At 40.8% G+C, this 27072-nt stretch overlaps 1 protein-coding gene across 6 annotated transcripts in view; it reads left to right on the forward strand.

Annotated features, from left to right (window-relative positions):
* LYPD6 (LY6/PLAUR domain containing 6) overlaps positions 1 to 27072 on the forward strand; it is a 121730-nt gene that overhangs the window by 58050 nt on the left and 36608 nt on the right. Inside the window, exon 1 of one of the 6 annotated variants that reach the window (XM_082690933.1) lies at positions 17917 to 17984. The exons of the other annotated variants lie outside the window; for them this stretch is intronic. The gene's annotated coding sequence lies outside the window, so the exon portion shown is untranslated. Of the gene's footprint in view, positions 1 to 17916; positions 17985 to 27072 lie in introns of those variants that run through there. 6 annotated transcript variants of the gene reach the window in all.

Here is a 27072-nt window from a genome sequence, read left to right on the forward strand (position 1 = left end):
AATCCCAGGGTGATCATTAGTAACCCACTCTCAGCAGGAGAAAACACTTTCGAGGATTCTCTTGACTGTGGCACCACATTGGTTCACTGAATGATTGATTGATTGATTTTTTTCTCTCTTGCGATGTGTCAGGCAACAGAATGGACTCTGGAGTTTTAAAAGTGAGTGAAACTTGACCCTTGTCCCTGAGGATACCACAGTTTAGTGGGGGAACCTCTTGTTCAATGTCACTGAATTTGTGTCTGGAATAGAAACTGTGTTTGAGCTTTCTCTTGTTTCAAACCATTTTTTTTTTCCCTGATAATGAAGAAAGGTTCTCGCCCTTAATTTAGGGGATGGCATAGACTATTTTGGATCTTTGTATGTTTGTATGGGACTTTATAAACTAATTTTGTTACTGGAACTGTTACTGGCTTTTTGCCAATAATCTGGAAGTTTCATTCCCCAAAATGTGCTAAGACAGCATGAGATGTTTCATATATTTATATGGTCTCTCACAGTCTATAAAATACTTTCCAGGTACATTGATTTGATTCAGGTTGAATCAGGTTGATTTGAAACAGGTTTTGATTCCTGTTTCATAGAATTGATTCTCAGAAGCCACTCCTAGTTTGTGATGAGCCTGATAAGACCCTGTGTTCTCTGCCTGTGCCCTTCCTTACCACTTTGCAAGGGGGAGGAAGAGATTTGCTGGCAGAAAGCTTTCTAAAAGAAGAGAAGGTATGTCAAACAGAAGGAAATGCGGTTATAAATAACCTAACTTTGTGGGGAAGTAGAGAACAAGGAATGTGCATTTATCAGGACAACAATGGGAATTAGTCAGCAGTTTGACAGACTATAGTCAAGCAACTGAGCAGAGGGAAGCCCTGGGTGGAGGGTGTCCTGTCAGCTTGGGGCTGCCATCCCAAAATACCACAGCCTGGGTGGCTGAACTGACAGAAATGTATCTCTCAAAGTCAGGGCTCAGTGTGTGAGTGTGTAATGTGGACATAAAAGGCACCGTCAATGTGGCTGTGGAAAACAATTTCTTGATGGTCGTCTGGACTGAAGTGGGGGTGGGGAGAAGAATCTCTGAGGGCTCAGCATACCTCAGCCTTTCTTTCAATGTCTTGGGAATTCACGCAGTGACTATCAGTCCCCCCCGAGGAAAAGGGAGGTTGTGATTGCACAGCGGTGAGTGTCGTTCCCATTTATATAAGCAGGATGCTGCCATACAGGGGTGGTATATTCCTTCCTTCCTTTCTTCCTTCCTTCTTTCCTCCCTTTCTTCCTTTCTTCTCTACAAAAGTCTTGAATATCTATTTTTTGAAATCCTTCAGATCCAAATTTAACCCCCAGGAAGGTTCTCTGTCAATGAAGACTATCACACTAGGTAGGACCCCACTAGAAAATAATACTCCTTGCACATTGGCTCCAGTGCGTGATGAAAGGTGTAGGGTTTTGTGTTCTTTCACTCTGCCTGCCTCAATCAGGTATAGCTGTGTGTAAGTCTTTTTTTCCTTCTGAAGTTTGGATGATTCAGAGATGACTATAAAGCCCTTTTTCATGGTAATTATAATCAGAGTTCTGAGTACTTTTATGCATCTATAGCTTTTCAGTTTTACACTTAAATGGATGCCATCCAAAGTATTTTGAGGGCTGATTTTGCTTGAAGAGTTTCCATTTAAAACCCATTCTTGTGTTTCTAGCATTTTCAGCAGCAAGGTGCAGGAGTTGATCTGGTCATAAATGACTGTGGTGAGCGGACAAATTCAAAGCTCTTCACTGTGTGAAGACAGTATTATTTCCTCCTCTCCACTATAGAGGCATAGATCTTCACAATAAATAGCCTCATACTTGCTCCTTGTAGGATATTAGATGGTACTATATAACCAGTGTATCAGGAATGAAGGCTCGCGGAGTTAGCCGGCATAGAGGTTGGAGGGTGGACAGGGAAGGCTCACCAGGAAGAGGTTAGAGCCCAGAGTGGTCCCGTTTGCCTTGTGTGGGCGGCTGTCAGGCTGCAGGCCCAGGGGTGCGGCAGGGAGCCGTCTTTTTGGACACAGCATTACTTAAACATCAGAGGGCATTACGTGCAAATCTGAGCAAGATTAAGGGATCGGGGTTGCACTGTACCGTGAGAGAAGATGAGATTAGCTTTCCCCAGCTAGAAAGACTGGATACATTTTAAAAAGTATTTTAACCGCAGGGATTTCTAAATTCTCCTGGAATCTATTATCATCTATTAGCTCCTGGGGCTTTGAAGCACTGACTGCTTGAAGATACGGCTGGAACAGGGTAACCTGCTTTCCTTTGTGGTGGGGTTTGAAGACCAAGGTACCAAAGGGGCCTGGAAAGCCTCCTCCAGACCTGATGATGGAGGTAGGAAGGTATTGCCCAAAGCCACTTGCAAATCAGGTGGCTCGGAGGTCTAGAATAAGTAGTGCCGTAATCAGCTTACACTGTCACGTTTCTACCCAGATGACAAGAGCACTTAAGACCTTCTGTTTGGAAAGTCAGAAGCAAATGTTTCTGCTTCAGCTCTTAATTCACGATGACGTCATCTCCCCTCGCTACGCAGTTGTATTGAGGAAATCAGCCGATATTCTTTTTCTGCCTGCATGAAGGTGATATTAAAGCCATTAGTGATTCTATGAGCTTCCCTTCACTTGGGTCATACTTTTGCTACAAGACAGATATCAACGGGTTGACCAAGACAGAGGTCAACGGCTGACCTCTAAGTGTCTGGAAATAATGACAGTAGCGGTCATTATTCTGTATGTCACCCATGTGCTATGGGCTTGCATTCTCCACCTTATTTAAAATTCCACACAATAATATGAGGACCCTCTGACTTGACATCCATTGAAAATGTATTTTAAAACCAAATTTATACCATAAATTTGTATTTCACAATTTGAACATTTTGTTTCTTTAGTAATGAAAATTACTTTTTCCTGATTATGTAAAGGAAAAATCGCCTGAAATTCATGCCTTTGTGATAACCACCAACAACATTTGGGTGACTACACTTTCATCTCTCTCTCTCTTTCTATGTATCTCTTCCTCTATACAAACACAGTGCGGGGTATGTGTGTGTGTGTATGCAAATAATTCTTCATAAATTAGATCCTTATAAATATTCTGCATTTATTGTGGATACCTTTTAAAAAATAATGTTTGTTTCTGCCCTCCCTTCACATCCACAACTCCCCCACTCTACTGTTGAAACTAAATGTTGAACAACCTAGTTGATTTATCTGTGTATCTCCACATTTCTCTTCATATGTTATATAGACATTTACAAATATATATATTTATGTTTTGTTTTGTACGAAGAGGCATCCTCCAAAGCAGTGTTAGTCATCAGAATCCACATTATCCCAAACTCTAAATAGTGGACAAGACATTCCGCAGAAGGCTTGCTGTAATATACTTTGGATCCTCCTTCTCTTACTGAGCAGTACCTCACAGACTTCGTTGTTGAGATGGCTTATCTCACTCATTCTCTTTAGTGACTTCATAATAAGATGGGGGTTAGCAGCTGCACCTCATTCTTATTTTCCATTTGTATGATATCCCATTGTGCATGTGCCATTTATCAGTGAGATGTTCTCTCCACAATGGATCACAATACTCACTTTATCAAATAGAAGCTTCTATCTATGAATATTGCCAGTGATCAATGGTTGGAGGGTTTCCTCCAGAAATGATGCTGGGATTCCTTTCTGGGCTCTCTGGTCTATTCTGTTCTGTTATTCAGTCCTATGCCATGTTTTTTGTTTGTTTGTTTGTTTGTTTGTTTTGTTTTTTAACATTTTATTTATTTATTAAAGAGCAAGAGCAAGGGGGAAGTGGCAGAGGGAGAAGCAGACTCCTTGCTTAGCAGGGAGACTGCCACGGGGCTTGATCCTAGGATCCTGAGATCATGACCTGAGCCCAAGGCAAATGCTTAACCAACTGGGCCACGTAGGTGCTCATCCATGCCAGGTTTTGATTTTAGTGGATTTAAGTCTGGTATGGCCCTTCCCTCATTATTCTTCCTCAAAAAGTTCTTGCTAGTCTTTGGACATTTAATCTTGCCTAAACAGATACTATATCTACTTTAAAAATTTGGGACTCTAATCGACACTGCATTAGATGGCTGTATGAATTTTGAATTTCTGTTCTTATCTCTAATCTTTCTCTGCCTTTTGGATGCTATTATAATGCTCTTATATTTTCATTGCAAATATGGAGAAAAGCTCTAAGCTTCCAGCCACCTGATCAGTCTCCTTCATTGATTCTAGTAGTTTTTATTTTTGAACCAGAGTAGGAATTTCTGGGTATATAAAGGTATCATTGGCAAAAAAAGGAAAATTTTATCTCCCCATCTACTCTGTTTATATAGACTATTTTCTTTTCCTCGGTGCACTGCTGAAGTATAGCAGTAAGAGCAGGTATCCCATCTTATTCCTGGCATTGTTTAGAATGATGTTTGCAGTTGATTTTTGATAAATAGATATTTTTATACTCAAAAGGTTTCTTTCTATTTAATTTTACTCAGAGTTTTATTAAAAATGGCCGTTAGATTTTACCAACTATTTTTTAGAAGCTATTGATGTAACCAGCCACTTTTCCTCCAGCGTTTGTTGCTATCATGAAGGATGTGGATGGATTTGCTGGTGGAAACTCTACTTGATCACTGGTGGTATTCATTTCATCTACTTTGGGATATGCTTGCTAATATTTTACTTAGAATTTTTATAAGTAGGATAACAAATAAGCAAAAATTTCTAAGTGGGATTGCTCTGTGGTTTTCTTGTATTGTACTGCTTTTATCAATTTTGGTTTAAAGGCTAAACTAGTTTTATAAAATGGATTTAAGGGCTTTCTCTAGGTTTCTATAGTCTTGAATAATTTAAATAACATTTTTATTCTTTGTAAGCTATCTGGAACTGACTATAAAATCACCTCTTTCTGCTCTCTTTTTTTTTTTTAAGATTTTATTTATTTATTTATTTGACAGAGAGAGATCACAAGTAGGCAGAGAGGCAGACAGAGAGAGAGAGGAGGAAGCAGGCTCCCTGCTGAGCAGAGAGCCCAATGCGGGACTCAATCCCAGGACCCTGAGATCATGACCTGAGCCGAAGGCAGCGGCTTAACCCACTGAGCCACCCAGGTGCCCTGCTCTCTTTCTTAATATTAGGAATTTAACCACTTCCCCAATTTCTCCTATGATAATTGGTCTATTTGATTTTCTACATGAATCAGTTTTGTTGATTTATGTATTACAGAAATCCATATCAAGAACTTCAGAATGCATTTGCTTCTCCCCCCCCTTCTCTTTCTTTCTTGTTTTCTTTCTTTCTTTCTAAAGGGAGAGAGAGAGAGGGAGGGAGAAGGAGAGGGAGAGAGACAGGTAGGGGCAGAGGAAGAGGGAAAGGGAGAATCTTTAGCAGGCTCCATGCTCAGCATAAGCTTGGTGCGGGGCTTGATCTCTCAATGCCAAGATCATGACCCAAACCAAAATCAAGAGTCGGAGGTCGAATGGACTGAGCCACCAGGTGTCCCTTCTTCTTTTTCTTTTTCCTGCCTCTAGCCTTGCTCCTTCCCAACTCCTGCATTTCCTTTCCTTCTTGACTATGACCGCCACCCTTGCAGTCTGTCTGTTCTTTCAGAAGGCTTTCCCATCTAGTTAACATGCTCTCAGTTATGGTATCCATAGTATCTTAAATTTCACAATATATTTGCAAGATCTACTTCTTGTCGCTATTCTTTCTACTTTCCCTTTTCCTCTCCCTGGAGGTCTCTGCTCTGATGCATTTTTGTTGCATTGGAGTCCTTCCCAATATTTTTTACATATGAAACATGGGGTTTATTTATTTTTGAAACGTTGCAATTCTCCAAGAACTTTCTTTCTATCTGTGTAAGCCTTGGAAAGTTTAACTTACCTGGGATTTTATCTCCTTATCTGTAAAATGGCAGTACCAATAACAGTAGGAATAGTGTAAAGATTAAACACGTTAGTGTCAGTATTCTGGTCATATACTGCTATATAATGAACTACCCCAAAACAGCAGTACACACAACAACTTATTATCTTTTTTTAAGATTTTATTTATTTATCTGAGAGAGAGAGAGAGAGAGAGAGAGAGAGCAAGTGAGAGAGCATGAGCAGGGGAAGGGACAGAGGGAGAAGCAGGCTCTCACTGAGCAGGAAGCCCAACCCTGGGCCTGATCCTGGGATTCCAGGATCATGACCTGAGCCGAAGGCAGACATTTAACCACCGGAGCCACCCAGGCACCCCAACAACAACATATTATTATCTCCTGTGGTTCTGCAGGTTGGGCTTGGCTGAGCCATTCTTGTGTAGTCAGAATCAAATAGCAGCAGGGGCTGGAATGGTCTGAAGATTCAGCTATGCTTCGTGTCCAACATGACTTTTCTCGCCCACATGCCTGTTTTCCTCATACAACCGCTCCCTTCATCAGAGAAGCCTGACTTTCCTACATGGAAACTCCAGGAGGCAGAAAGTGCCAGTCTTCCTGTTTCAGCTCAGAGCTGGTTCAGTGACACTTCTATCAGATTCTGTGAGATGGGAGACTAGACCCCATCCTGAACTGGCATGAATGAGAGGGAGGGAAAGAATTAGTGGGGGCTACCACGTAGAGAAACTATCATGGTAAGTGAAATGTATAGAATTGAACCTGGGGCTGAAAAAGTGCTATATGAAGGTTAACTCAATGGTACTGTTGTTATGGTTATTAAATTAATTTCAATATTTCCTGTTACTGTGGGAGGTAAAAAGATATCTTGGATGGTCCCAGAATTCAGGGAATGTGATTCTTACCTCTCGGTAGTGTGCACATGAAGTCTGATGTTAATCCAATTCTCTTTCCCTCATAGGTAACTTGTTATTTTTGTCTAGAAGCTTTTAATATTTTTCATTAAGATCAGAAATAAGCCAGCTATTACTTTTTTTTTTTTTTTTTTAGATTTTATTTATTTGACAGAGAAAGATCACAAGTAGGCAGAGAGGCAGGCAGAGAGAGAGGAGGAAGCAGGCTCCCTGCTGAGTAGAGAGCCTGATGCGGGACTCGATCCCAGGACCCCAAGATCATGACACAAGCCGAAGGCAGAGGCTTTAACCCACTGAGCCACCCAGGTGCCCAGCTATTACCACTTTTTAACAGACTTTGGGGGATTTTAGAAAATATGAGATAAGAAATGACAGGAGGAAATATTAAAAAGGAAAAATAAAATTTCCTCTTTGAGCTCATGATTATTTTTAGAAAACCCAGGAGGCTCTATTAAGAAACACAAACTAGAATTAAAGAGGGAATATAGTAAGATGAGTGCTTATGAGAGAAACACATAAAAACCATAGCTTTTCTTTATTCTAGCAAGTACCAGGGTTGGCATTGAAATGTGTTTTTTGTAATCATCCTTAGCTTGGGACTGGACAAGCTCTTCCAACCTGCCAGCTGCAGTCTTTTTACAAGGTAGGGGCATTTTCCTCTAAGATTTCTTCAGTGTTTGCCTTTCCTCCATCTGCTCCTTTGTCTCTGCATGTGCTTGTGATTTGTATGACTATGATATGCCAACTTCCTTTTCTTGGGGGGTAGATTTGCCCTTTTACTATAAGGTTCTGAGCTCCCTGTTTTGGAAGACTATCCTCTGTTTTATTATAGGATGGGGACGGCTGTGGGTCTGTGTGTGTTGGGGGTGGGTCAGCGGTGTTACTTTGTCTCACCGCTCTCCTAGAAGTGCTACCAGTGGAAGAGAGAGAGGCTGCTTTCTTCTACCTTTCTACCTGGGAGGCTGGAGAAGGAGTATGCAGGGAGGTTCTTCTGGGGACCTCAATGGAGGACAGACAGGTGGTGTCGGCCCACTGGACAAACCTCAGGCGCATCAAGTTGTAGCTGTTCAAAATGTCCTATAGCTGGACCTGTACTTTCAGGGGTAATAAAGCAATGAATAAGCTATGGACAATCAAGATAAAAGGACCCAGGCACCAAAGAATAATAAGCAGAAGATTAGAGAAATTTGTCAAATAGAAGAATGGAGGAGAATAATTAAGGATGGAGGAGAATCCCACTGCAAAATAAAGTTATCTAGGATTTAAAGAAAATGCCTTGTAAATGAACAATTCCATTGACATCAAGGAATTGTTGGCAGTTTCAGTTTTTGCCTCTGGAGTAGGGTCAGGGGGATGGCTGGAAGACCAGGGTGAGATCACTTCCTTTTCCTTGATACTTAGCGCCGCATCACTTTGACACATCCTGTATGAATGTAGTTATATAGTTGGGTGTGGAATGGATTGGGCTATTAAAAAAAAAAAAAGTAGTGGTGTTGGGGTAGGTTGGAAATTTTCTGTTTCCAATTTATAGGAGAATATAACATTTAATTTGGAAGGAAAAATGCACCTTTATTTTTATTATCTTCTAATGAAACCACAAGAGGATTAGTGGTGCCTGTGACTCTGTCATCAGTAGAAATCTAAAATATTTTCAGATAGCATTAGAGTGGTTGCACACATCTTAAAATATCATTTACACTCATCACTGCTTGAAATTATGATCATTTTTAGCATCTCCACTAGAGCTTGATATGTAATGTCATAATAAAGAAGCATATGTATTGCTGTATCACAAGTTTGTGTATTTTAATATTTTATATTGATATTTAAATATAATTGGTTTGGTTTGTGATGCTATGTATTTCACTTTATGCATTTAAAAATACTGCCTTGAGGGGCATCTGGGTGGCTTAGTTGGTTAAGCATCTCCCGTTGGCTCAGGTTCTGATCCCAGGGTTCTGGAATCGAGCCCCACATAGGGCTCCCTGCTCAGCAGGAAGTTGGCTTCTCCTTCTGCTTCCCCTCCTCTCTTTCTCTCTCTCCCAAATAAATAAATAAAATCTTTAAAAAAAAATAAAAATACTGCTTTGGGAATAGGTCTGTTGGTTTTCACTAGACTGATGAAGGGATCTATGTCCCCCCAAAATTCAAGAACTTTTGGAATTGGGACTGTTGGGATAAACTGGTCTGGACAATCAAGGGGAAAAACATTTCAAAATACAGAGCAAAATATATAAATAAAAGGTAAAAAATCATTTGGAAGATACTAAGAGACTGGGCAGATAGCCTGCCACTTATAAAATGGGCAGAATGGAATCCTTCACCAAAAAAGGATCCATCTGGGATGCCTGAGTGGCTCAGTTGGTTAAGCGGCTGCCTTCAGCGCAGGTCATGATCCCAGCGGTGTGGGATGGAGTCCCACATCGGGCTCCTTGCTCCACAGGGAGCCTCTTCTCCCTCTGCCTCTGCTGCCACTCTGCCTGCCTGTGCTGGCTCTCTTTCTCTCTCTCTTTGGCAAATAAATAAATAAAATCTTAAAAAAAAAAAAAAAAAAAAGGATCCATCTTCCCAGTGTGGTTGGGAACATTATATCTGTTTTAACTTTTGTTGTTGCTTTATTTGTTATGCTCTTATAAAGAAAAATGCAACGTTGGCAAAACATTGTTGCAATGTAGTTTTTTATTCTCAAGGTAAATTTTACTGGTCAACAAAACCCCCTAGAGGTTTAGAATAACTGATACAGGTCAACCCCCTTACTGCCCAGGTAGAGAAGCCCGTGTGATTGTCCATGGAGAACAGTGACTTAGGGAAATAGCCAGGACTGGAGCATCAGCACCCCACACCTTCAGGCCAGTCCTTATCTTCTTCAGCTGAAGAGGGCCTGGAGGTGCTGATAGGGAAGTCCCAGGACAGCCACCTGATGCCTTTAGACCCAAAGGAACGTGGAGTGATCTGTGCTGGGGGTGGGGGTGGGGTGCGGTGTGGGGAGTGCTGTGGTTACTCTGCTTACTCCACCCTCAGAGGGTATCTGGCTCTTCATATATTCCTCCCCTCCCACCCGTAACAAAGAAACAGCCTTTATAATGTTGCAAGGTTTTCTGCTGATGATAGGTCTCAGCTGCTGTTTCTGTAGCAAAAGGAAAGCAAAGTCTGTGTTTGAGACTATGAATTATGTGACTGTGATTGTGTGTAAGAAACCAACAAAAGGCAGAGTGTGTGTGTGTGTGTGTGTGTGTGTGTGTGTGTGAAAGAGAGAGAGGGAGAGGAAAGAAGGAGGACACGGAGGGAGAAAAATTTCATAGTTCTTTTTCTGGAGGATAAAAGGAAAAAAATCTTGTCTAAACAAATTGTATTTAAGCCCTGGGATTATGTCTTCATGTGATTTTTTTCAAAGGAAACTGCACATGTTATTGGCCATTGAAATCCTGTTTTATTAGCTCTGGATTTAATATCTTATTTAAACTTTCTGCTAACACAATTGTTTTTGTTTTTAGAAGGATAGTTTATTTTTCTTTTCTTTTTTTTTTTTTTTAAGATTTTATTTATTTATTTGACAGAGATCACAAGTAGGCAGAGAGGCAGGCAGAGAGAGAGCTGAGCAGGGAGCCCGATGCAGGGCTCCATCCCAGGACCCTGGGATCATGATCTGAGCTGAAGGCAGAGGCTTTGACCCACTGAGCAGGCACCCCTGCTAACAAAATTGTTAATAGTGTTTGCTGCTTCATTATAACAGCACTTTTTTTTTTTTTTAAAGTGCCAGGACATCCTTAATTTCATGTTTTGGTAAAAGTGAAGGATTCAGGAAGGTTGCTTTTGAATGTTAGCGTTTTGCTCTAAGATTTGCAAGCAAAACAAATAGTAATGCATCAAGAGTCTTGCCTATGTATATAAAATGGGGTTCTGTTTGCATCCATCTGGATGCATCAACAGTCCAGGGGCTACACCTAACGGGCACTGTCTTTTCTCATTAATAAGAAGACTGGAAGCTGACAATCCAGGGCAGATGTGACAGCTCTGAGAGACCACTTTGTTCCATCTTTTTACTCATTCCCCAAATGACACTCACACCTCTGGGCTTCTCATCTGTATTGCAGGCAGCTAGAAGACCACAGGTGAGGTATCAGCTTTCCTCCAAGCCCTACTGTGGCTGTCATTTGCATCTCATTATCCCAGACTGTGTCACATGATCACCGTGGCTGTAGGAAATTCTGGGAAGTGTATTTCCAGTCAGGCCAGATGCCGCACAGAACAAAATTGAGTTTCTGTTTGTAACAAAGAAGGAGTGATTGGATTTTGGGTATGTAACCTTCAGCCTAGCCCAGGGTCGTTGGCCATTCCCCTCTGTCTTCATTGCACCTGTCTCCTGCTCTCCTGTCAGGTCTCTGTCTGTATCTTCAGCCCCAGGAAGCCCCCTGGGACCCCCCCAGGAGGGGTAAAGTGACCATTCATTCTCTGTGCACTGTTTAGTTATACAGCTAATATTACACCTAAACTATCCCCGTCATCTGGAATGATCTGTTTTATGATGGATCTTGTAAGTATTGTCAGAGTAGGGTTTCTGTACAACTTTTAATCCCAGTTCCTGGAAACAGTACTTGGTACACATTAGGTGCTTATTTAAAACACCTGAACTGTTGAAAACAAGCTTACTGAAATTTGGGGATCTCAGAGCATTTTTAGTTTTTTAAAAGGTGTTCTTTTTTAAAAAAAATTTTCCCTGGTTGAGGTATAATGTATACATTTATAAGAGAATCTGTTGGATATGTTTTTAGATGTTTTTAATCTTGTCAAACATATTGGTTGTTAGTATCATTGTACATGCAAATGTCTGTGTGCGTATGCGTGTGCGTGTGTGTGTGTGTGTGTGTGTGATCTGTATCTGAGTGCAGCTGGTAAGTGCACCAATTATTTCCTAAGGCACTGAGTGCTTTGGGATCCATGAACCAAGTAGGGATCAGAGACAGAGGCCTCAGACATAGAAATCCAGTGCTATAATGAACGCACAGCTTACACACCACTGCTACCTGCACTGCCCACCCCCCCAACCCAAGGGTAGTGGAAGATAAATAAGGTTGTTTATCTGAAAAGTATTTTGAACTCTTAACTTTCCAGGAGAAAGGAGAAAGGTCCTATGTTAATTCCTGGTACAGTTAATCCTCTATTCCCTGTGTCAATAGGGGAAAAAAAAAAAGAGTGCAGATTGTCTAAAGGTCATTGATTCTTGATTTTGGAATTGAATGATAATATATTTTGGATGTTGGCAGGAGACCAGTCTCCTGTGTGGATAAAATGAAGCTATTGCTAATGCCAGTCATGAATTTGCATTATGAGTTCCTGTCTAAGCCCTATCAGGGGCATGTGATGTGGAATGAATTTGTATTTAGAAGGCCCAAGTCATGTGCAATACATTTATGTCTATAGCTGTCTTGATTTCCATCTTTGTTTTCTGATTAGATCATAAGAAACTGGGTGACATTTCAAACTTCCACTGGAATGCTTATGTGAAGAGCATCTCCAGATCCTCAGTAGAACTACTGATGAAGTCATTAACCATTAAGGGCTAATGAATGAAGGGTTGGTCAAAGATCTCTGTGCCCAAAGTACAGTCTTGGAGTTAGCAGCATCAGCATCACCTAAGAAAGCTGTTAGAAATGAAAAGTCCCAGGCTCCACCCATACTTACTCAATCAGAAATCCTGTGAATGAAACCCCGAAATCTGTGTTTTCACAAGTCCTCTGGGTGATTTTGATGCATGGTCAAATTTGAGAAACTAAGGCCATAAAATCCAGATGTTTTCAAAGTGCCTTGGATCATGGCTCTTAAAATTCAGCACTAAGTAAAAAAAAAATCTTTGACAAACAGGCATGAAATCTTTTTCCAGGCAATAAGAATGACATCAACCATCGTGTTTCTACTTTGGCCTTTTTCTTTAGGAAATTTGGAGCCATGCTGACTGCTCAGTCATAGTCAATACATTTGCTTGGGCTTTTTATTTCCTCTTCCTTCCCATGAATTTTATTTGCTTCTTTTATTTAATAGCCTTACTATGAGTCTTTTATTATAGGCCTTCTCAAATCCATTTTTCTAGTAAGTGGGTTGGCAGCGTGGGTGGGATATAATCTGAAATAAATTGACTCACTCACATAGTGATTGACAGAAGTATTTGACTAAGATATGTGCTAGAGAGTGAGGGAAGCCAGCATGGAATTAAACAGATCTTGCAGAAAACTCCGTGCATGCCCTTGATTCTCTGTACGTGGTGAGAAAATACAAACAGTATAGAAACATATAAAATGGAAGTTAAAACTTCCCTCACTTCTCCGGTGGAGTCCCTTTCCCCAAAGATAATTATCAATAATTTTTTTAGGTATCTTCAGAAAATAAAGACTACATGTAGAGCTCCTGTGTGTGTGTGTGTGTGTGTGTGTATTTATGCATTTCCTTTTCTGAAAACACAAAAAGGATCACAGTGTACATTCTTGTGTGCGTCTTTTTTTTCTTCATAATATAGCATGTAGATCTTCTATTTTTATTAAAAGTCACGCAATATTCCTTTGTATGGTATTACAAAGGAATGTTATTATTAGATATTTAGGTTATCATGAACATTCTCCCCTATATTATCTTGGCACACTTGAAATATATCTGCTGGGTAAGTTGTTGGAAACGGAATTTTTGGATTAAAGAGGACAAAAAAATTGATAGATACTTTTTAATTACCTTCCAAAAAAATATAAACTAATTTACTTCTCAAATGAGATTGTCCTTTTCCCACACACCCATTAATAGAGGGTATTATTAAATGAAAGTATTTTTGCCAGTTTTATAGATGAACAAATTATATTGTTTTGAATCATTGTTTTGATTCACTTTTCTTTAAGTCTGGTAAGGTTAAACATTTTAAAAAGATGTATTAGTCCATTTTTATTTCATTTTTTGGGAACTGCTATTTAGGGATGATGTTTATCCATGCTTTTTTTTTTTATAGATTTTATTTATTTATTTGATAGAGAGAGAATAAGAGAGGGAACACAAGCAAGGGGAGTAGGAGAGGAAGAAGCAGGCTTCTCACTGAGCAGGGAGCCCAATGTGGAGCTCCATCCCAGGTCCCTGGGATCATGACCTGAGCCGAAGGCAGACACTCAACAATTAAGCCACCCAGGGACCCTATCCATGTTTTTCTTGATCTAATCCCAAACCTGAAAATCTTTAAACCCCACGGAATTTGTATTTGGTGCCGTTGTTGTTTTAATACAGATTTTCTGATTTTACCTTAGACTTCCTGAGTTTTTTCTGCAATAGTCTACTTTTTCAGATAATGTTGATGATTGGTCGCATTGGGACTGTGGTCTGTAAATGCTATAAACACACTACAGTGTCCAGGAGAGATCTCTTAAACCAGCAGTGTCTCTTTTCTTTTTATCAAGTTAACAGGGAATAAATATTCAAGACTGCATTGTGAGCACTGTGATAATTAGGAGCCAAAATATTGTCAACTTTTTCCATTTTTTAATCTAAAAAATTGTGGATAAAAATTCATTTCATATTAGGATCCAAACTGTCTCATGTGGTGGGAATGAAAATGAAAGGTAGGTAATGTAGATAATAAATACTTCCAGGAGAATTTCTATTTGTGAATTACATGCCAGTGAAATTTACTTCTTTCATAAGCATGAACTCATGCTCCCCTTTGATCCAGGAAGCCCAGAACTAAATTTTAAGATGAAACATAGTAACAATATTTTGCTAGGTTTCTGGTATTCTTAATTTCCCTTGCGTTTCATTGTTTTTGACAATGTCACACTCATCTCCAAAGATCTCTCCCGTGGCTTGCATTTTCCTTTCTCTCTGACATTATAAAAGTTTAACATATCATTAAGCATCATCAAACAGTTGGTTTTCTCTTCACACAAGGCAAACTGAGAATATTTAGGTGATTGTCCAGCAAGGTCCTCCAGATATCCTCTGGTGCCCAGTAATCCTGAACCCAGCATCCTTGCCTGTCCTCTTTCCTTGCTCAGGTAAGCCTGGACTAAGGGAAGGAAGAGGTCAAATTTGCAAGTTCCCGGTACGTTTCCCCCTCATTTATCACATTATACAGGAAAATAGATGAAGAGAATAAACCTGCCCAAATTTTATCATGTATAAAGAAAAATAAAACCTGACTTAAAAAAAAAAAAAATCAGGAGGAAAAAAGGATTTCCTCTTCCTACTGTGTTACAGACTTACCAAACCATGGTTTCTGTGGCCCGAATTCTTTCAGTTGTTCTATCCCACTTATTTTATTCTCCTTTCCCACTCGTTTCTCCGAGATTTGCACTTTCCATTTGTTCTTGAAATCAGCTAACAGTTAATCTATTCTCTGGCATGAGCATTTCCCCTGGGAGTTTACCATTTGATTGGCCTTTTAATCCACTTGTTAAAATTCTCCCAGTACTCAGAGACACAGAGCAGCTTCAATTTGTGAGTTTCAAAGTGCTGGCCAGGGTTATTAGGAAAGTGAAATTCAGATATCTGCTTTGTAGCACTGGACTGGTACTAGGCAATTGATTTGCAGTGTGATTGGGGACTTGAAGGAAAGACGGAAAGAAGTATTTGGAACAATCTTCAGGTTCACTCTAATTTAGGGCTCCATCCATACACCACATCTTACCACATGATGAGAACACAGTTTGGACTGGCTGAGTGCAGATGTGCTTAAGTTAGGGACAGGGCCAAGGGTAGCTAGTTTTATCTTTACAGTGTGCAGATAGGTCTTCAGCAATCTCAGAATCTATGGCCAAGTCTCCCTGGAACTAGCTGTTGTATTCGTGTTTCTTTACAAATTTACATCATTAGAAATAGGATTTAATAAGCAATGGAAACTTGATAGTATAGATATTCAGTTAAGAAAATTGTATTATACTTTTTGTCTTCTTCCCCAAATTAATTTATATTTTATGCCACTATTCAGAAAAATAAATTTCAGAATGTAAGAGTGAGAAACAGTTTTGAAGTGATTTTATTAAAGCATTTTCTACCAGATATTTATTAATATTTTCTAAATCCTCATTTAGCTTATAAAACTTTAAAATGAAAAGATTTCTCATCCATTAAAATCTTCCAAATAGCGAAGTTATGGTTTAAGATGTTTCTTGAAACACCTTATATACATGTATACATATATACATATATTTGTGTGTGTGTGTATAGTTTTACTTATATATATTTTTAAACATATATTTTCAATATATAATTTGTTTAATTACATATGTAATTTATTTTAAATTTAATTTAATTTTTTAAAATATTTATTTGACAGACAGAGATCACAAGTAGGCAGAGAGGCAGGCAGAGAGAGAGGAAAGGAAGCAGGCTCCCTGCGGAGCAGAGAACCAGATGTGGGGTTCGATCCCAGGAACCTGGGATCCTGACCTGAGCCAAAGGCAGAGGCTTAACCTCACTGAGCCATCCAGGCGCCCCTATTTTTAACTTTAAATATATATAATTTATTTGAAAAGATAATATTTTAAATATATATTTATATTATTATACTAAATATATATTTAAATATATATTTTTATATATTTTCTCTTTTATTTTTTGTTTGAAAGATACTAATATTCCTTGAAAGATCAAGATATTTGCCTTTAGTAGAGAATAAATATATCAATAAAATCTCAAACAACAGAACATTGTATCCTCTACATCTCTGTCTCTTCTACTTAATTGTGATTTTTCTCAATGAGAAGGGCTCGATTATTCAGGTCTGAACCTCCAGGCATAGCACAGGGTTTACCCATGTTAAGTCCTCAAATATTCGTAGAGCAAGACAATGAATTAGTTGCCTCTTTGGTGAGGCTAATACAGTCTGCGGTAGCATGAAGTTATGAAATACTCCAGGAATTAAGAGGACAAAATCTAAAATGTACTGGTGAAGTTCCTTAAGAGAGTACTGCAGCTCTTGGAGACATCACTGTGCGCTGAGCCTCCAGCATTCAGACCTACTGGGACCATCCGTAAGGGTGATGGTTGCAGTCGTTCTTGTGTTTAAGAGTGGTGGGCAGGAGCCGGCAGGAATAACCATAGCAGTCAGTGGATAGTCTGTGTGTGACCTCCTGTTGGGTTTTGTTTAAATTTTGAATCACTTATAACTTTTAAAATACAGCACTCACAATGAAAATCTGAATTTCAAAGGTTTTTCAGAAACGCAACACATCTTGCCTTATGAGGCCTCATGTCAGCATTCGCTGGAGCTGAGTAGTGACTGTTCCTTACCAATGGACGCAGTCTGGAGTCGATCACTGTCCAGCAGGAGAGACACTTTGTGGGACGCGCCCCATATGGGATAAATATATGAGGCTCTCCAACTTGGTATAGGATAGGAAGGAAGCTATATTCTGTAGTCAGGCAGATCCCCTTGAACTGGTCATGCAAAAACAGAAGTAGTGAAAACAGGGCCAGGCCAAGGAGTGTTCCTTATCCTGGCTGCCAAACCTTAGTCCCCTGAGAGAAAGAAAACGGGGAAAGGCAGTCTAGACAAAAAGAGTCAAATAGATTTTCCCAGGTTTGGATGAAGAAAGCAGCATGTTCATTAGTGGTGTCTGTGGAGTGCACAGCGGGCTGGGGGCTTGCTGGGAGCAAGGAGGGGGTGAGCCTAGAGAGATGGTAGAGGCAGATCATGAAGACAGTGAAGCAGGTGCAGAGATGGGATTAGATGTGTAAGAGATGTATTACATACCTGTGAGGGGAAGAGGGAGGGACTGGGGAGGCTGGGAGAGTTGGCAGAAGCAGTTGAAAGGCCCATCCCTTGGGAGGGAGGGAGAGAGGGAAAGATGGAGGACCTTAGCCTGTAGTCCATTCCCAGAAAGTTTAGTGAGGAAGATGGGGCACCCTCCAGCCAAAGTCACTTAATGGAGGAGTCTCCTGTATTCCCAGAAAAGGAGCCGGCTTTAGGATCCCTGCCATGCTCATTGGCTAGGAGGAACCTTCTGGAAGTGTGGCCTCAGTATGAACGTGGTGTTAATTGTGCTTCCTACAGTCAGAGATTATGACGTTTATTCTCATGCTGCTACAGTCTGCCTTTCATGCCCCACAGACCTCCTTCTCCATGTAAGTTCAAGGAGGAGCACCCCTCTGGTTCCTGTATGCTGCTTTTCCTGAGAGGAAACTCAGAAAATGAAGGTTGATTGGACAAATGATACCCCATCGTCGCTGCAGTTGATTTGGGGATTGCAATGGGTGCTTACCCTCTCCCTCCTGCAATATCCATTCTGAGTTTCTCACATCCTTGATTATCTCTTTGGTAGGTCTTCATGGTTCTCCTAGTGGTGTAACCCAAATCTTCATTCGTGGGGGTTTGGAACCTTGATAATCATCCCCTTTTCAGACTGGGACTGCTGCATGTGTATTTTCACAGCCACACTGGGGTAAGGGAGTGCCAGGAAGCACCTCTAGGAATCACGTAGGTTTCCTGCATTCCTCTCTGCCTTCATAGTGTAAAAGTAGCCTTGCCTCCTCCTCCTATGTGGGACCAGTTATCCCTGCCAGTATGGCATTCTGTTGGTCTCTGGACACAAAGAGTCCCAGGTGCCCAGGTGTGAGCTGAAACTTGTGGTTTGGTGGGGCCTTGCCATGTCCTTTGATAAAATTGTGCCCTTTTGTAAATGAGGACTTCGAAAATCGCAGAGCTCAGAGTTGCAGGGGGCAAAGGTCAGAGAGACTGCTCGCTTGTGCTTTTACCCCTTGGTCTTTGGACTCATGTATTCTTCCTAATCAGAACACAGCATCATATGGAGGACCCTGACCTGATGTATATGCTGCCTCCTGAGGCTGGCACCCCATCCTTTCAAAGTATTGCCTCTGAGCTGGTGCTTCAGCCCTACCTTCAGCATTTGGTGGGACCAGCTCCATAGTCTTGGGCTCCGTGCCACACCCCTTTTCTGGGAGGTGGGTTCTGGTTAGATGCTGGGTTGTGCAGGATTCCATGCGTGTGCATCAGGCATTTCTTAAGGCCTCAGGTGATGGTGCTGGCTGAGGTTCTGGTAGATACAAATGCCTTTATGAATGATTAGATCAAATAGAACCCAGTTTATAACAGGCAGTTCTGAATGCATGATCACTTGCTAGCAGGCGCAAGCATTCTGCCTCTAGCAGGTCTCAGCAATATGCCAGGGGCTGTTTTTCAGAAGGGGTGCACTTTTCTGGTACAGATGGCCTTAATGCAAAATCCTGGGGCTTATTTTCTCATTTTCCCACTAGAATACTGTATTTCCTCATATGTACTGATAAAAAAAAATTCAACTATATCCTGCAAGCAGTGAGAACCATTCAAGGTTTCCAACTGTAGAACTATAGGCTCAGATCTCTGTTTTGGAAAATTGTAAGACAGAAGTATTGGAATGAAAAGAGACCGGAGGCAGGCAGACCAGTTTAGAAGCAATGGCAATAGTCCAACCAAAAATTAAGGACCTGAACTGAAGCTCTGGCCATAGGCATGATGAAGAAGATGGGACTGATGTGAAAAGTATTTTGTAAGTAGGATCAAAAAAACCTGGGAAGATATTACATATCAGAAAAGAAAAATGTCCAGAACAATTCTGGGGTTTCAGGACCTGGTGAGTAACAAAAACAAAAAAAGTTCATGTGTTACATTTTTGTTGCTTCCTTTTGAAGTAGAGAGTTCCCAAGCACTCTATTACTGAAAGAAACTTGAACTGTGCTGAGGCGACAGTGTTAATGAGCTACCTTTAATGAGCTGGATCTTAAATTGAACCTCAGTATTAATTTTTCTTGAATCAGTTTCTTTTTCCAAAAAAAATTGAGATGGAATAAATCAGAAATATATTGAGCCAGAACATCAAATATTGTTTTCATCTGTTTTCTTTACTCTAAATCCCAGAATGTAGAATACCCAATAAATATTAGACACAGTATATATTAAATTAATGAATTCTCCCAAATAAACCAGTAATTAATTTGGAGTTTATGACTCTTTCTTTGGCCATATTTAGAGTGTGCATTATTAGTGGGAGATGTTGAATTTGCAGTGTAAATTAAGGTTAGAAAAGATATCTTGTTCACAAGTCTCACGTGGTAAAAAGAGATGGGTTGTATTTTCATGGGAAACTCAAATGTTTCCTTATTTTATCTGGACTTGATATTATTGGCTTAATCAGTCCTGCAGGAGGGAAGGACCAAGAGAGATTCTTTTCTTTCCCTCTTGAGTGAGAGCAGAGAAAAACAAAGGATCCCAGGAAATACTTACATCATAACTTTATGACACAATTCTAGGGAAAGGAAAACCCCACATTTTTTCTGGGCTACCCAGTGGAAGACAAGGTCTTTTCATTTTCTTTTTTTCCTGCGTCTGAGTTTATTCTAAGAAAATAATGGGGAATAGAGCACGTGCTAGAGTAGCAAGGATGCTACCCATGGCATTATTTAGAATACAGACATCTGGAACCCTATGGAATGAGTAATAATGGGGATTAAAAGTGGGGGATAGCCCAATACAATTACCTACATTTGATTTACAAGGTTAAAATTTTATAGTTCAAGCAAACGGAGTTGAGACTCTCAACATATAATAGAAGCAGTTTTTTCCTCTAATTCTTTCAAGACTTGCACTATGTTTTACACCTCTATCTGCAGTCTTGCCATTGACTTTAATGACTTGAAAAGAAATCAGTAGATCCAACGAAAATCTGAGGGAGAATGGTTGGCTAAGTGAGTCCTGCAAAGCCCCTGGTCTCCCTTTTTGCATCTGTCTCTTCACCCTCTTCCTTCAGCGTCCAGTGTTCCCACACTTCCTATATACTTCTCAAAGTTGAAATGACCACTTCCCCTAAAATGTCACAGTCTTAGGATGTCTGGGATACATTGAGCAAGGCTGCTTCCTTTCAAAGGCATTTCTTCTAATCGCTCTAACTTCTAAATTACAGATGAGTGTTTGAAACATGATGTATGAAGCCAGATGACTGAATTCAAATGTCCACCCCTGTGCTTTCTACCCAGGGGATCTTGGAGCAGTTGACTTATCCCTTCTGTCCCAAACTGGGATTAAAAAATAGTAATAAAAAAATAATAAAGATGGGCAAAACACTTCTGTGCAGTGAAAGAAATAGCACGGGAATGGAGAGTAGAGACTTCTTGTCTGCTTCATGATATTCATAACCCAAAGCTTTAAACCAGTGTTAACTAAGCAAAGTGTATATATCCTGCTGCAATCTAATGTTGAATGCATGTTTAGTGAGAATGTGGCAAGCAAGATTAGAAGAATTTGGACTTTGGCCTCTCTGTTGTTTTGTTTTGTAAAGTACATAGTGCTGATGAGAGAACAACAACAAAAAGCAATACTGACCTCATAAAATAATTGACAGGATCAAGTATGAAGCATATAGGATGGGCACCTGGGTGGCTCCGTCAGTTAAGCGTCTGCCTTTGGCTCAGGTCCTGATCCCAGGGTCCTGGGCTCCAGCTCTACGTCAGGTTCATTGTTCAGAGAGTAGTGTGCTTCTCCTTCTGCCCCTCTCCATGGCTCATGCTCTCTCTCTCTCAAATAAATAAATCTTTTAAAAAATCAAAGCATGTAGGATGATCCTTGTCACATATAATAAGCTAACATTTTCAGGCATCCACTAAAAACAAAATAAAGGTAGGGGCAGAGTGATTGTTTGTGGAACTTCTGAAAAATGATGCCTCAGTGTAGTTAGTTTCCTTTTTATCTCCTTTCCCCCCAGCAATGATGAGCAGACTGAGTACCTTCCACAGAAGCAGTTGCATGATGTTTTCTGTCTTGATTTAATTAACACTGATGTGTTGGTATTTAGCTGGGTAATAATTATGCTACGTCTCCCTAGCCCTAATTGGTCCTGGGGTCATAAGTTGGACTGTTTTCTGTTCACTGATCATTAATGTAGAATTCCACTATCCAGAACTGTAGCCAATGTTCATGTGTCTATTTAGTTTAAATAGTTAGGTAAAACTGAATTCAGTTCCTCAGTCACCTATGTCCTTTGCTCAATAGCCACATGTGGCTAGTGGCCCCCAGACTGGACAGTGCCAATGTAGAACATCCTGTCATTGCCGAAAGACCTAACTGACAGTGTGGGTTTAGACCCTTATGTTTGCTGTATACATAGAATCATTGCAGCATTTTCATCACTATTGATAGGACTTTTGTGCACACACAGGCAGGCCAGAAACTCCAGATCCTTACAAACATGAAAACAGGAAACGGAGCAACCAGTTGTCCTGTATCAAATCCCAGTCCTTTTAGGATCTTTGGTTCAGTTCCTTTGTCTCTTGTAGGATTATTTTCTATTATATATGCATGTTTTCATTTTCATTTTTGTTTTGTAACTTCTATGAAAAAGACCTGGCAGGAGCCAATGCAACTGCATAAATTATATGGTTTTGATATTGGAACTATGTTACTGTAACTTTACAAAGTGAAATCAGGATGAATGTATTACTACCTTTCCTGTTTATTCCCAGCGATTCTTTTTTTTTTGCTTTATTCTCAGCCCAGCTTTCCTTCTATGAATAACATCAGAATGAGTGACTAGACAGTCAGTTAAGATGGAAAATTTGCCAGCTCTAACGGGACGGAGAGGGTCCCTTCTTGATCAAGGCTCGGCTTCACAACTGTAGTCACAGTGGAAATGGCGGTGTGAGGGTCCCGATGAATTGAAGGCATCCTTGTGTGTCAGAGCAGACAAAGAGACCGAGCCACGGGGAGTGTAGTGTTCTAGTTCACATGGCTCTTTGTAGCAGAGCGAGAGTTCAAGCTCAAGTCTGTAGTCTGCAAAAGCCATTCCCCTCCCAACACTCCATGCTGCCTCTGAAAATGTTGGTCTGTTTCCTTTCTCAAAAATGTATCCTTCTTTCTGGCTACCTGAAGAGTAATAGTTGTAAGCATTTATTTGTCCCCGGAGAGGCCTCAAGACATTTTCTCTTTTGTTGTAAAATTAAGTGTGCAGGTCGGAAAGGTAGAGTGCACTTTACCCTTGAGTCTTTCAAGAGCAACATGGGACAATCACTTCATCAAGAAGATGAAAACCATTTTGGGGAAGTCATTACCAAAGTGGCCAAGAGAAGACTATCAGGTTTGGAGCCAGAGTATTGGAGAAGCCAGCTTGGAAGTTGTGGTCATTTTATAGATCACAGTCCACTCATTTCCTTTCCCGGGTACTCTGAGGAGCCCAGGAAAGATAGAGAGGAGACCTAGTGGAATACATAACATTGATTATTTGGAGCTTCTTACTAGTTCCTTAATTGAATTCTCTGGGGAACTTTCAGCCCAGTTTGCCTATGCCTTAGAAGAATGGAATGCACCTCAGAGCTGTTTCCTTCCACTAGCACTTGAAAAGGTAGGATAAAGCTTTCCAAATACTGCTGCAAATGAGAATCACCAGGAGTGATTTTTTGAGCCTCACTACTGAGGTCACACCCCATACCATTGGCCCTGTAATGCGTGAGAGCCATCGTCAGTCAGATCTTAGGATCCCAACTGATACTAATGTATGGCAAATTTGACAATCTTGGCCCTTCTTTGACTCCTTCCTTCTCTCTTCCTCACCCTCTGTCCACCTACCTTCCCCCTGCTTCTCCTCTCTCGAGGTTTGCACCCGGACTCTTGCTCCCCAGGGGGGCCAGGACCTCTCTTCCTCGGAGTCCCACTCAGCAAGGCCCTTCTTCTGCCCCACCCAGAACACACACCAAAGGGCAAGGTGGTCTTCTATGGGTGGTACCTGCAATTCAGCATCCCCATCTTGGTGTCCTTCCAGTGCTCTCTGGCTGACCCAAACCTTTCCTGGGTTTGGCTCTTCCTCCATCACCCCATCCCCAGGTGCTATATGCCTTGTAGGTCTAGGCTTCCCCAAGTGGTGTCTGCTCGCTCCTGGGCACCTGCCAGTTATGTAGAAGATTAAAAATGTGTGCTTTTTTCATTGGTTCATGCCCCAGTTTTCTCATCTGTAAAATGGGGTAATCATAGTGCCTACTTCACAGTGCTGTGCGGGGCAGGGGGGGGTGGTGGTTCAAGAAAGGACTTAGAGAGTGCTTTGCACATGGTGGGTTGAACCACACAAGACTGCCATTTCTGTAGGTGAAAAATGATCAAACAGTAGTGATTTCATACTGTTCAGCCCTATATTAAGTGCTCAATAAGTGCTAGTCATTACTGTTATTTTTCATTTTATTTCATTAGTATATTTAATTGGAATGTAATTTTATTTATATTTGGTAATTTTATTTAGCTTTAAAGCTATTACGTGGGTTTTAAACAAGGGAGCTTCGTTTAGTTTTCTGTGTGTATATAAGAAGCATTATAATTATTATAATTAGGATTAATTATTTGAGAGTAGGGATAAATGAGATGCTGTCCATGAGACTTTTTTCTCTTTAAAGGAGAAAGCGTTTTTCAAATTTGGGAAATCCCTATCTTGGGCCTTCCAGATCTGGCTCACTTAATTCACTTGTCCTGTATTATTATCCCCACCTGAGGCTGCTGCTCTGTGTTGGGATCAGCTAGAAAATCTGGCAAGCAACCTGGACTTTTGATTTCTCCCAGTAGAACACAGGATTCCATAGAAGATTCCTTCCTGGACTGGGGAGCAGAAGGTTCTGAGCCAGCATCTTGCCCCCAACTGACTAACCCGTTGCCTTGTTAGGACCCTCGGGGCTTGTTTTGAGAGTTATCTCAGCTAGCAGGCATGTGCTAGGTATGGTTCAAAGTGCCTTATGTGTATTAACTCCTTTAGTCCTCCTAAAGGCCCTATGGCATAGGCGGTATGATGGCCTCTATTTTGCAGATGAGGAAACTGAGGTGCTGGGATTAAGAAATGGGCCCAAGGTTATGTATGCAACTCTCAATGACAGAGTCAGAATGAGAGCCTGGGCTGGCTCCAGAACCTGCGCTCCTCAGTCTTTCCAGGCATGATCTGTTTGCTCTCGCAGTAATCCTAGGAGGTAAGGAAAAGGGTCTGGGATTGCCTGGCCCTGGAGCCGGTACTTAATGCCCTTTCTCCTCGATGAGCTGGGGCCTGACCAGCGCTGCCGGGACTGCTGGGTGTGATCTTGTTGCTCCCTTTATAGTGGTGTCCTCTCCAGTCCAGTGATAAGATAAAGTGGCTTCTTTGGCTCTTCTTAAAATAGTTTAAAAAAACTAACCAAACAAAAAACGCGTGTTATCTGAAGGTTGGTGGTTTCTCTCGGCCTTCATTTCTCCTTTGTGTTAGGGGCGCCCTACCTTCCTTCTCCATTCAAGGGTCCTGCGAGATTTGCTCACAGGTGGTGCTGGAGGGGGTCCCGAGGGACAGAGTTATTTGGTTGGTGGATTGTTTTCTCCAGCTATAATTCTGCTTCCCCAGTTTGGATGTTGGCCTTTGTTAATGTGCTTCTTATCTACTTTTTTTTTTCTTCCTTTCCATGAGAGTAGAATAGCAGCATGTATTTCTGTTTATTAACCTAATGCCTTTTGGAGAAAAGGCAAGAATATTATTACTCGTAACAAAAATTGTTTTTGCATTACTGTGGCTAGGGATGGCTGATCCAGGTTTTTAGGGAGGAGCTCTTTAAGGAAATCCTGAAGGAATTAATAATCCTAAAGTGAGGAACAGGGCCTTGGGAGGGGCCCCTACAGTCGGGGACCCTGAAGCTTACCTTTCACTACATAGTACCTCCAGCTCTGGCTGTGATACTTTGGATGTCTTATGACTGATGTAATTATTTGCTAAGTCATGGGTACCTAGATGTTAATTGGGCCTCTATGAAATGTGATGGGTCCTCCCTGTCTCCACTTCTTCTTTTCTTCCTTCTTCCAGATAAGCTGCCCTGGTTGACAGCAAGAACTGTGGCCCTCAGGTTGGGTTTTTTGGGAAACATCTGGTGACCTCCTTGAGGGCCTGTGTAGGGCTGGTGCAGTCACTGTGCTATCTGCCTCTTCTACCTGGCATCTCACAAGTGTGTGGCCTTAGTTGTAAGGGCAGGAGGTCAGCATCACCCTGAGATCACTCTTGACTAAATGACTCAATGATGTGTCATCTCTCCCTTGCATAGAAGGCAAATCGGCCTTTCCGCCCATGTACTTAGCAACCTAAAAAGGATTTTTAAGAATTACAGCAATGATTTTAGTTATAGGGTTCAATAATTTGAGCTTCCAGCTGACACTCTTAATGACAGCATGCATAACAGATAACACTATCTATACCTGCCCTGTAGAGGATGATGAATGAATCAATGAGCTAGTAAGATACACAACAAGGAGGACAACCGGCCAACAGAGATAGGAAAACTCAGTAATGAAGAAGGGCGAGGAATAGACCAATCTCCTGTTGGCTCTTTCAGTATCAGCAGTCAGGGAGTGGAGTCTTCTTAGATATCTACATTTCCTCATCCACAAGAAGCTACTCAGTATTTTGTCTCTAAGAACGCAGTTAATTTAAATGCAAGAATAAAAAGTTTCTATTATCAAGGAAAATGTTCTTTTATTAATAACTCCTACATCTTTTTCTGCCTGGATGAATACTACTACATGAAATCTTATTATATTCTGTTTTGCTACAATAATAGACTTCTTTAATAACCATTATTTATGGGGGCTTGTAAATGAAGATGGTGCACTACAAAGGAAGAATTCACACCCCAGTGATACTGAGTCAGGAGGTCATCTGAAACATTCCTCTGCCTTCACAACCCAGGGTGAAGAAATAGTCAAGTTATAGTTTAGACCAGGAGTTTTCACAGACTCCTGTACTCTTTCATCAAAATGAAACTGTAATGGTCTTTGCACTCTGATGTGTGTAGCTCAAGGTATTGGTTGATCAGAAATTTGGAGGGTGAGTGCATGGACAGATTTGTTTTGGGAAACATATTCTTCATTACATGAGAAATATCAGTCAAGATTTAGTACTTAGCTAATAAGGAACCCAGTGATTTGAAAAATGATAGCCGTAGAATTTTTAACTAAGCCACTGTTTTGATGTTAGCTATTTGATCTTAATTTTTCATTTTTTCTCTCACGAAGAGAGAGTACAGGCTGGCTTTCCAACCCTGTAAGAAATTTGGAATGGGATCTCCATACCTATAAAACTAGTAACTACAGTTTTCTTGAACTTGAGTTATAAATGGCTAACTGGAAACAACTTGAGGCCTTTGGACAAAAACTTGGTTAGGATTCTTGAAACCATGAGCAAAACCCTACTCCATGCAAAATAAGAAATAATATTTAATGTGAATTGGTTCTTCTCAGTCCTGGGTGAGAATCAAG

The sequence above is a fragment of the Mustela nivalis genome (assembly GCF_964662115.1).
Source record: "Mustela nivalis genome assembly, chromosome: 11".
NCBI classification, from domain to species: domain Eukaryota; kingdom Metazoa; phylum Chordata; class Mammalia; order Carnivora; family Mustelidae; genus Mustela; species Mustela nivalis.